Source organism: Garra rufa, chromosome 4 (genome assembly GCF_049309525.1).
Source record: "Garra rufa chromosome 4, GarRuf1.0, whole genome shotgun sequence".
Lineage (NCBI taxonomy): Eukaryota > Metazoa > Chordata > Actinopteri > Cypriniformes > Cyprinidae > Garra > Garra rufa.
The window spans coordinates 11,563,878-11,577,128 of record NC_133364.1 but is presented as its reverse complement, the minus strand read 5'-3'; the positions used below and the strand labels follow the sequence as shown (position 1 = coordinate 11,577,128).

Here is a 13,251-nt window from a genome sequence, read left to right as displayed (position 1 = left end):
CATTCTAGGTAAAGATCCTCCATACCTGGTCAAATAGGCAGAGAGCTTTTTAAAATTAATTGGGTCCTTAAAAAAACGACCTCAAGGTTTCTTTGAAAGTAGTTAAATGGTAATGAGAACAGATTTCAAGGAAAAAAGTGGGGATAAGAATGAGAGGCAATCATCAAATTAGGTGCACTTGAAGTAGAAGTGCAGCAATTTACTATTTCCTGCACTCTGACAGGTCTGAACATTAAATAATAAATATTTATATGACAGTATTACAGAAAAACATGAAATGACATTCGCACCCTATTGTATTTCTGCAATAAGTCATATTTTCAAGTTAGACAGGCTATTTAAAATTTAAAAAAAAAGACAAAGTCGTTTCAGAGTCAGACCAGGTTATTCCATTTTGATTAAGGATTACAAAGACAAACGTCTTTGGAATAATGTGAACTTTTCACAATAAGACCAAGACGTGTATTAATAAAGTACATAGTTGAGTCAACTTTGATTTTCAGGTTGACTTTGAATATAATAGAATAAGAACAAACAAGAGAGGACAGAGTGGAAGCAGAAATTTGTTCTTCTGTCTTTCCAAACCCCAGTGTCAGTGGCATATGTTGGAGGATGGTCATGATGGATGAAGTCTTGCAGTACATCTCATCTAAATGACAGGAATCGGATCTTTTACTCACAATCATGTCCTGTTGTTTGACATGTCAGGAAACATGTCAAAAAGAGATTGCTGATACTAAGAAACTGGGCAGTTAGTATTGTTTTGCTGATGGATCAGGAGTGATCACTGTGGTGATTACGACTGTTGAATGTGTCCCTACCGCCCAGCGACAGACAATTCCTCCCAGAGTCGTCATCGTGCCAAATGCATCTATCTTCAGACCGCACAACAAGCCCACTGTCTGGGAAAACATCCAACTCTTCTCTCTCCTATCCATCTCCTGCTATCTTTAACACTTAAACATCTGACAGACGCGGCCACAAAAATAGAAATGATACCCAAAAAGAAAGCCTGAGGATGTTAAAAGCAATTCTCAAATTTGTACAACCTTACATGACTGTGTATAAACAACTAAACCAAAACAGAGGGATAAACAAGGATGAATGATAAAACTATACAGACATTATAAAATGAAATCAGATTTAGTCAGAAAGACTAAATGACAGACAAATAGGCCCACAGAAAGACAGACCCAACCATCGAATGACCAACAGACAAAATGAATAACAGGCAGACAGACCCACTCACTGACTGACAGACAGGCCCACAGATAGACAGACCCATGAATTGACTAACCAACCCACAGACTGAATGACAGACATACTCACTCATTGACTGACCAACAGACAGACAAAACAACAGACAGACAGACAGACCGACCAACCTATTGACTGACCAAAAGACAGACTGAACGACAGATAGATAGACTCACCCATCAACTGACCAACAGACAGACACAACAACAGACCCACCCATTGACTGACCAACAGAAGAGAGGCCCAAAGACAGACAGACCCACAAATCAACTGACCAACCTACAGACTGAATGACAGACAATGACTAAAAGAGACTAAATGACAGACACCCACCCACTGACTGACCAACAGACAGACTGAATGACAGACAGACAGACCCACCTGTCGACTGACCAAATGACAGGCAGACCCACCCATTGACTGACCAACAGACTGAACGACAGACAGACAGGCCCAAGGACAGACACTGAGCAACAGACAGACTGAACAACAGACAGACACTTCTGAAGACAGACAGACCTATCCATCAACTGACCAACAGACAGAATGAATGACAGTCAGACAGACACTCCAATCAACTGACTAACAGACAGACTGAACGACTGACAGACCCACCCATTGACTGGCCAACAGACTGAATGACAGATAGACCCAAAGACAGACAGACCCACCCTTCGACTGACCAATAGACAGAATGACAGACAGACAGGCCCAAAGACAGCCAGACCCACCCATCGACTGACCAACAGACAGACTGAGACACATATAGGTCTAAAGACAGCCAGACCCACCCATTAACTGACCAGAAGACGGACAGCACGACTGAAAAACCCACTCATCGACTGACAGACAGAACCACGCATTTACAGATCAGTAGCCTGATAGATAAATATGTTGTTGGAAAGCTAGATAGATAAATAGAGTGACAGAATGACTGACAAATCCACAGACAGACAGCTAGATATACCCATAGACAAACTAACTGTTAGATAGTCAGTCTGGGTATATATTGTTACACAGATGAAGACAGGTGGCAGACAAATAAAGACAGATAAACAGACCAATAGATAGCCAAACCTATTGACCGACAGACTTGCAGAATGACAAGCAGGCCCACAGACAAACATACTGATAGATGAATATGTTGATAGACAGATAGATGCATAAATAGAGAGAGAATGACTGACAGACAGACCGACAAAAAGATTGACAGATAGACATACCCATCGACAGACAGAACAACTCACAGAAAGAGATCAACAGATAAACAGACCCAATGACAGACAGATAGAAAGACCCACAGACAAACAGACTGTAAGCCCAAAAGGTAGACAGACAGATTGACAGTTTTCTTTTTCTTTTGGTAAGTATTTTGTTAAAAGTCTGTTACTTTAAAACTTCGAGATAGACAAAATGGGATTTTTATGGCACACAGAAAGGTCCATTTACCGAACAGAAAAAAAGCTTTCAATCGGTTGGGATCTGCAGCTAAAATCCCCCTTTTTTCCACACAGATGACCGGTCATGCTTTTTAAGACATCTAATGTACCTAAGGCATCAAATCTCCACTCCTGTGACCTGACTGAACCAACCTTGAGGCATCAGCTCAGAGCTGAAGTGTTTAACGACTGAGTGTGAACTCTGCAGCAAGTGCTCAGAGAAACCGTGAAGCCTCTTTTCATCGTCTGTCTTCACAAAACGTCTTCCTCCGAGACAGGTGCACAAACAGAAGAGAGAGATACCGATAAAAGATTCTACTTACAACACAAAACAGCGCATGAATATTTAACACACGTTACCAAATAGTTAGAGAGAGAGAACGAGAGACAAAGAAATCAGGTATCACTGCAGACAGAAGATCACCTGGGACGGAGACTCTGTTACCATGTTTGGAAAAGAAACTGAGTTGATGACACACAGACACACGTGAACTTCCAAACCCCGCTATACCACAGTCTACCTGAGTCAGAGAAGATGGCATTTCATTTTGACGCAAATGAAAACTACACTCTGAGGGATAGAAGTGTCTTTTAAGGTCCAAGACGATGTCTGGCTTTTTATCAAATGCATTTTCAAGGCTTTTTCAGTATTCAGGATTGAACAACAGAAGACAGGCCCAAACACAGACAGACCCACAATCAAATGACCAAACTACAGACTGAACGACAGACAGACCCACCAATCAACTAACCAAAAGAGACTGAACAGACAGACAGACAGACACCCACCCACCCACCCATTGACTGACTAAACAGACTGACTGAATAACAGACAAACAGGCCAAAAGAGAGGCAGATCAACCCATCGACTGATCGACAAACTGAACAACAGACAGACAGACAGACACACCCACCCATTGACTGACCAACAGACTGAACAACAGACAGACACTTCCAAAGACACACAGACACAACCATCAACTGACCAACAATGACAGACAGACAGACACTCCAATCAACTGACTAACAGACTGACTGAATGATACAGACAGACCCACCCATTGACTGAACAAAAAGCTGAATGACAGACAGACAGGCCCAAAGACAGACAAACTTACCCATCGACTGACCAACAGACTGAATGACAGACAGACAGGCCCAAAGAGAGGCAGACCCACCCGACAGACTGAACAACAGACAGACAGACCTACCTATTGACTGACCAACAGACTGAACGGCAGATAGACAGGCCAAAGGACAGACACTGAGCAACAGACAGACTGAACAACAGACACTTCCGAAGATAGACAGACCCACCCATCAACTGACCAACAAAGGCAGACAGACAGACAGACGCTCCAATCGACTAACTAACAAACAGACTGAATGACAGACCCATTGACTGACCAAAAAACTGAATGACAGATAGATAGACCCAAAGACAGACAGACCCACCCATCAACTGACCAACAGACTGAATGACAGACAGGCAGGCCTAAAGACAGACAGACCCACCCATCAACTGACCAACAGACTAAATGACAGACAAACAGGCCCAAAGAGAGGCAGACCCACCCATCGACTGGTCGACAGACTGAACAACAGACAGACTGAATGACAGACAGACAGACCCACCAATCAACCGACTAACAGACAGACAGAACGACAGAAAGACCACCTCATCGACTGACTGACAGACAGACCCACACATTTACAGATCAACTGACAGACAGACCTACAGACATAGGCCCACAGACAGTCAGCCTGATGGATAAATGATAGACTGAACACAAACCCAAAGTTCTTTTTATAAAACTGACTCAAACCGTCTTCGAAACCCACCAGCTTTACATTGGATATGCATAAGCTGGCACAATTGTTAAGTGTTGCAGTGTGGAGGGGCCGTCGGACTGATAAAGACCTTATTTGAGCACAAGTTGTGTTCTAGAGCCCAGAGGGAGCTGATGGCAAGGGCTAATTAACAGAGCTTATTTACATCTTTCTTTTCTCAGAGGCTGTTGGACTTGCAGAGAAAGCAGCTCTACTGCAAACCGCAGAGCTCAGATTTACACACTCGCACACCGGCGGTATAACTCAGAGCCTTATCTAGGTGAAAATCACCCAACCCCTGCGCTAAAGGTTTCCAGAAAGGGGTTATTTCCAAGGCCGTAGTGACGATTCAGGCTGTTTATGGGAGGCCAGTTTCCTTTGAAAGCAGACAAGATTAAGCAATGGAGAAATTCAGCTGGCCCTTCTGCAGGAGACACAGATAGATGGTGAAGTTAAGATGATGGAAAAGAGAGAAAAAAAAAAAAAACTACGGATATCGAGCAGCGCTCAATCGATCGCGGCTGAGTTTGCTGACACACACGTTAACTCCTCAGTGGCCGCGTGATTGGTCGATGCGACACTGGTTATGATGTGGTTTAACGGCTAACTCCCCAATGAGTACTCAGCCTTCACGACGCTTAATTAATATAACATGCTGCTCTATTGACAATCTATACTGGGAAGGCTCTTATAGATATTCAATACTAATATCATGGCCATCCGTTACTGCAAGCTAATCAGTGTAGCTATGCAGGCAAATGTGTTTTCGACACAGAAATCTCTCTCTCTGTATGAAAATGGTGTTGCAAGATTGCACTTCTGACCATACTAAAATGTTTTATTTATTTTTTTCTTGAAGAAAAATAAAGGTTGAATCATTCAAAGAATACACAAAGCAATACATGTTTTAGTTAACTAAAACTAAATTTAAATCCATAAAAAAATGAATTACTTGAAATAAAATAAATGTTACCTAAATAAAATCCTACAAACTTTATTTATATAACTTTATTTATTTCTGGCAGTTGCTTAGTCGTCGTTTCTTATTTAAATAAATGAATGTAATAAAATAACTGGGAAAAGGGCATATTTAACCATACAACTGTAAGTGTAAAATACTCTTTTTTTTAATTTTATTTTTCTTAAAGAATAATATAGGTTAAATCTCTTATATATAAAAAAAGAAATTAAATTAAATAAAGACATTATGCATAGAGGCATGCGTTATTCAACCTTTTGAACAACAACAACAAAAAAATCTTCTGTTGGATTGTGGGGTTACTGTAAATATGACTAGCATATGTTCCCAGATAAATAAAAAAAATTAATTGTCATAAAAATGAAAAGTGCAAACAAAAGAAAAGAAATATCATTAATTATTATATTCCTTTTGTCTTATTCTGCCTTTTTTATTTATTTCTTTTTCAAAAAATTACATAGGTTAAATCTCTCATAAAACAAAAATAAAAAAATAAGACATTGTGCATAGAGAAATGCATGTTTTAGTTAACTAAAAAGAAATTGAAACACATTAATTACTTAAAAAATACTTACTTACTTATAATAATATAAACAAAATAAAATACTACAACCGTTATTTATGTATTTCCAGTAGTTGCTTAGTTTAAAATAAAATTAAAATAAATTTAAAATAAATTAAATTAATAAAATAATTGCCTTTTATATATACAGTATATCTATATCTATATATATATATATATATATATATATATATAATTTCTTCTGTTTGATATTGGGGTTACTGTAAATATGACTAGTATACGTTTCCAGGTCATAAATAAATAAATATTGACAGCAAGTTAAAATGATTGCTTTTATGAGCTTAGCGACTTAGTTATGATGCACTAAATAAATCCACTAAATGCCACAATGCTCCCCAGCATCACTCAAAGCAGAAAATGCATCAACTGACTCATAAATGAGCTAAAATCCTCTCTTGACATTAAAGGTTATTTCCACCTTGCTAGCATACAGGTCACCTTCAACAGAGTAGTATGAGGCTAATCCATACACACTAGATGCTTTATCACTAATGCATCCCACAATAAGCCACAGGTCAGGAAAATCTGTTGCACCCTGAGTGGCAGGTAAATTATGTTCGGAAAAAGAACGAGCGAACGAGCGAGAGGGAGGGAGAAAGTGACATTGGGTTACGTGAAGATGGCACAGGGCAGGAGGATGGCATAAACAGTCGAACAACAGCCTGCCAAAGCCGAATAAGACGGGCGTTCTGGTTCAGTAGGCACGTAAGGGAAATACAATTTCACCGCATGTAGACAGCAAGAGAAAAAATTATTAAACGGGGACAGAAGTCACTACAAATATAGCGCTGGCAGTGCTAAAGCAAACTGCGAATGAGAAGACTAGAGGTGAAAAAGGGGGTAAAGATAAGGCTTATATTTTATACCCTATATCTTCAGCCATTTTAACCAATAGGACAAAACGGGAGATATAAAACGAGGAAGATAATTGGCTGACATAAACCCTTGTTTTTCAGACCAAGGTTTTTCTAGCGCTTGCTAATGTGGAGCTCTGCTTTCTCTGAATAGGTCTATCTCTTCTCCTCTCTGTGGTTTTGATCTCTCCTCTCCTCCGTCACCTCCCTCACTCCAGAACAAAGGGCTGTCAAAAGCGATAAGAAAGTCTTTGGAGCTCTTCTTTCAAACCCAAGTGGAGAATTAAGAGCCTTAAGCGTTCCAGCTCTCTGGGCTTCAGTCAGATTATCTAAGAGTCGATCTCCACTTCTGCTCATTAGCTTCCCTCTTAAGCTAACTTCGGTGCAATGCATCATGAGATTAAAAGAGCTAAATGGAGGTGAAGGAACTGGAAACAAAATAAGGTAAGACGGGCCAAGATGCCAAAGGGGGTTAGATGCCACCAATCTAACTTTAAAGGTGCACTCGATAATTTTTTATGTTTATGTGCTGGCCGGTCTGGCAGTCATCCTCAGCTTTTTTTCCATTAGAGTAGTTTTGATATGCATAGTTTATGATTAACATGAAATAAAAATATTATTTAGTGTTGCATTAATAACTTTTAAATAATATTTTGCATAGAAATATTCAAATGAATGCAGTTATTTCTGAAAGACATTTTAGCAAATAACATAATACAATAAAACATGATTTAGGATTACATTAAAAACACTTCATAAAAGGATTAAAAAGATGCATCATTAATAATAATAATAATAAACCCCAATATGAAAATATTAAAGGAATGTATAATTATTATATTGATTTAGTATTACGTCAATAACACTTCATACATTTTAAAAGCGATGCATATATAATAATAATCATATTAATCATAATAATCATAATAACATTAATAATAATAATAATAATACCATTAAAAATAAGTTAGGAGAACAATGCATAATTATTACCATTTTATTAATATAATAAAAACATAATTTAGTCTTAAATTAATAACTACATTAATAACATTTCATATATTTTAGCAATGATAATGATAATAATAATAAACCACACAAGTGTAATTTATGTAATAATAATAATAATAATAATAATAATAATAATAATAATATTAATAATAATAATAATAATATAATTTGGTATTATAATGTTTTTCATGGAAATATTAAAGAAATGCATAATATAATAAAAATGCATGATTACATAAATAATGCATGATTTAGCGTTACAATAATAACACTTCATATATTTCAAAAGGGATGCATAATTATAATTATAATTATAATTATAATTATAATTATAATAATGTAATTTGGTATTATAATGTTGTTCATGGAAATATTAAAGGAATGCATAATATAATAAAAATGCATGATTACATAAATAATGCATGATTTAGCGTTACAATAATAACACTTCATATATTTTAAAAGGGATGCATAATTATAATTATAATTATAATAATGTAATTTGGTGTTATAATGTTTTTCATGGAAATATTAAAGGAATGCATAATATAATAAAAATGCATGATTACATAAATAATGCATGATTTAGCATTACAATAATAACACTTCATATATTTTAAAAGGGATGCATAATAATAATAATAATAATAATAATAATGTAATTTGGTATTATAATGTTTTTCATGGAAATATTAAAGAAATGCATAATATAATAAAAATGCATGATTACATAAATAATGCATGATTTAGCATTACAATAATAACACTTCATATATTTTAAAAGGGATGCATAATTATAATTATGTAATTTGGTATTATAATGTTTTTCATGGAAATATTAAAGGAATGCATAATATAATAAAAATTCATGATTACATAAATAATGCATGATTTAGCATTGCAATAATAACACTTCATATATTTTAAAAGGGATGCATAATAATAATAATAATAATAATAATAATAAATAATAAATAATAATAATAATAATAATAAACCACACACCAAAATAGAATAGAAAAATATTAAAGGAATGCATAATTGTTAAAATTGTATTAATATGACAAAATCACGATTTAGTATTACATCAACATGTTTTTCATTAAATAAAATATAAAATGATGCACAATGTATAAATGTATATAATGTATACAATGTATATATATATATATATATATATATATATATATATAAGATGTTAAAACTGGTAGGGGCTCATCTTACCACTAATATTCACTAAGGTACAGTATTCTCCATACTTCCATTTACTGTTTAAAGCCAACTTGTGCATCTTGGCGTGGAGTAACAGCTGAGGTTTCAGTGTGAGGCGTATGATGCAACAATGCAAGTTTGTTGGTGGTGGGGTGTTTAAGGCTCAGGGCTGGTAACTGGAAACTTGTTGGTTCATTACCCACAAGGAGCATGTTATGAGCCATCAACACTGAGCCCGTCAGCAAACCACCAAACCTCAGGCTGCTGCAGACCCATTGTTCATGGCTCTGGTTTATGGCGAAATCAAATGAAAGACACGGAAAGCAATTCCACCAGCCCATGGTCATACCACATTACAGCATTCGTAATCTAACACATTTTTTCAATAGTGAATATCTGTGTATGTCTATATACAAGCTATATAAAAGATCACTGCTTAAGGTCTAGTTCACAAGTAATTAACACAAGCAGTGCCAATGAAACTTGTGCGTCCGAAGGTCTTTGTTTGTTGTATGTGATTACAAACTGAGCTGCCATTCCTCGTTCTCATTACACTGCTGTATTTACTGAGCATACAATGCAGGTGTGATCTCTATAAATAATCCTCTAAATAGCTGTGTTATTGTGTGGTTTGCCTTTGAATGATCACTGTAGCAAAACATCCAAACAGATGTCACTATACAGCACATACAGCTGTATTTTCCGCATTTTAATAATACGGCTCAGATTTCTTCTTTTGAAAATCATTCATCGTATTTGAAACTCTATTCATCTCATTTAAAAGACTTTGCAATATAAAATAAATGGCTTGCTTAGGTTGTTTTGGTGAGAATAAGGTGTATTCTGTTGATCTCGGATGAAATGATTATAATTAAATGAAACCAAATGAGGGTTAAAACTGTTTTTGCTGAGAGAAATATAATAACAGTGATTCCACAAAGATTAAGAACTTAAGAGACGCCTAAACATTTCTCGTACACACAGATGGAGACTACAGTAATCCCATGAGACAAGACGCAGTTCTCAGACACAATCGGACAGTTATGTAAAGAGATAAAATGAACAGTACATCATACGTAACCAGTTAACACATGCTACTGCAGCGCTAGACAAAACAACAGGTAGAAATGTCAGTCATTAGATGAGGTATAATTTATACCACAGTATATCTGTGGCACATGCATGCATGCAACAATGTAAAAAATAAAAAATGTGCTTTATCAAATAGAATACATAATGTGTTACTATTTTAAATCTTTTGTTGTGTACTCAAGTGTTACATCATTTGAAGCTATTTTTGCACTGTGGCCAAACATTTCATTTGTTATGTCTAATCTTATTTTTTGGTTTGCTTCCATCAAGTTCCAAGTACAAAATAATCAAATGAGATCAAGTAAAATATCGTTCAAAAGTTTAAGAACAGTATGATTTTTAATGTTTAAAGAAGTCTTTTCTTGCCATTGAGGCTGTTTATTTGATTAAAAATGCAGAAGTAAAACTGTAATACTGTGAAATATTATTGCAACTTAAAGTAGTGGTTTTGTATTTTAATATACTTTAAAATATGATTTATGCCCGTGATGTAAAGCTGAATTTTAAGCATCATTACTCCAGTTTTCACCGTCACATGATGCTTCAGAAATCATTTTAATATGGTGATTTATTATCAATGTTGGAAACAGTTGTGCTGATTTATATATCTGTACGGCCACTAAAAAGTTTGTAATCAGTAAGATTTTTAATGCTTTTTAAAGGAGTCTTTTCTTGCCATCAAGGCTGTTTATTTGATTAAAAATACACAAATAAAACTGTAATATTGTGAAATATTATTGCAATTTCAAATAGTGGTTTTCTATTTTAATGTACTTTAAAATTCATTCATTTACCAGTGTAGCTGCAAGGATAATTTGAATGAAGCAGAAAAATGCATTAAAACAGTCAGAGGTGCCAGTTTGAACACAACCATTACACACAAAAACACAAAAGGGATGGAAACGTGACAGACCCCCTGGAAGGAAGCAGAAACAGAAAAATGAGTGTAGGGGGGAAAGACGTGGGAGAGAAAGAGAGAGAAAAAAAGAGCATTCTCATTTGTTATAATTTTGTGTCACCAGGAATCTAGCCACTTTCCCCGGAGGCATCCACATCAGGATTATGCAACACCGTTTTTATTACTCCCTAATGGAGGCAACCATATGTACAGACACACACACAAAGACACACAACATACCCAAGCAGAACCAGACAATATAATAATAAAAGAAACCATCAGCCTATGAAATAACCAAAATGCCACCAATCAAGCAAGTAAAACATCAAAGCGATATTTGCAATCATATATATTCCAATATCCTTCCTAGCATTGAATACAAAACAAGTAGAATGGAACAGTGTGTTATTTTACAGTTATTACAGCCGAGGCTGTACCTTGTGGTTATTTCTTTTGTTGCCAAAAATTACTATTGTTGTTATTTTTAAAGTACAGGAATGGAATTGTAGCATCATATTTGTACCTATCACTGCTTTCAACTGCATTTGTAGATGCATCAGCCTATTTTTTTTAACCTTAACTCAGAGTGACATCTCACACAAAACAAGTCTTTCACAGCAACAAATTTAGGCTTTTATTTTTTATTTTACACAACTTATTTTCTGCCTTTGAAATATCTGTTGTTTTCGCTAGCTCTTGAGGCATTTGTTAACATGTTAAAGTTAGATAATAAAATGTTTATGTTCACAGTGCATGAACTATTGTTAACAAATTAAACTTTTAATTTTAATACTGTGTTGGCAACATTAAAATTAACATGAACTTAGTATTTTATTTTAACATGAACTTAGATTAGTAAATGCTGTACAAGTTCATGTAAATAAGATTAAATAAAATAAAATAAAATAAAATAAAAATTAAGGTATGATTTGTTAATGCATTAATAAAATAAAATAAAAAACATAAGGTATCATTTGCTAATGCATTAATAAAATAAAATAAAAAAATAAATTAGGTATCATTTGTTAATGCATTAATAAAATAAAATAAAATAAAATAATACAATTAAATAAAATTAAAAATAAGGTATACTTTTATAAAGCATTATTGAAATTAAATAAAATTATAATAAAATAATTATAAATTAAATAAAATTAAATTTAAGGTACCATTTGTAAATGCATTAATAATAAAAACATGAGGTATCATTTCTTAATGCATTAATAAAATAAAATAAAATAAAAACATAAGGTATCATTTGTTAATGCATTAATAAAAAAATAAGGTATCATTTGTTAATGCATTATAAAATAAAATACAAAAAATAAAATAAAATTAAAGAAAGTTATATGATTTAATAAAATTAAAAATAAGGTATAATTTTATAAAGCATTAATAAAATAAAAATTTAATAATAAAAAATAATTAATTAAATTAAATTTAAGGTACCATTTGTTAATGCATTAATAAAATAAAATAAAATAAAGTAATAAAATACAATAAAATAAATTAAAAATAATGTATCATTTGTTAATAAAATAAAATAAAAGGTTTCATTTGTTAACACATTAACTAACACAAAATAAATGTTAACATTAGGATGAATAAATGTTGTATAAGTATTGTTCATGTTAACTAATGTAGTTAAGTAATGTTAACAAATAAAACCTCATTGCAAATTGTTACCATTTAAAAATTAAATAAAATACATATCATTTGTTCATGCATTAATAAAATAAAATAAAATAAAATGTAAAAAAAAAACAATTATGGTACAATTTGTACGCATGAACTAATACGAACTAACAAAAACAAATTAAACCTTGCAAAGTGTCATAATATAATATAATGTAATATAATATAATAATCTTCAGAATAAATAAGATGTGTAAATTCAAGTGAGGTTGAACTTTTGACTGGTGGTGTGTTCAGACATAAATAAAAAGACTAGTCAGATGACAGTTTGATAGAGTTTTGAATGATGAATGAAAGATCAAAAGAGGGCAGATGCAATCACCATGGATACTCCCACTATATATAGCCCTTACATGATATGAACATATGTATTATAAATCATGACAGCTGTCCTCGTGCAC

The 13,251-nt window shown here is 34.0% G+C and overlaps 1 protein-coding gene across 2 annotated transcripts in view; it reads right to left on the bottom strand.

The window, feature by feature from the left end:
- kcnd2 (potassium voltage-gated channel, Shal-related subfamily, member 2) overlaps nt 1–13,251 on the bottom strand; it is a 145,750-nt gene that overhangs the window by 81,247 nt on the left and 51,252 nt on the right. The gene's annotated exons all lie outside the window — the stretch shown is intronic.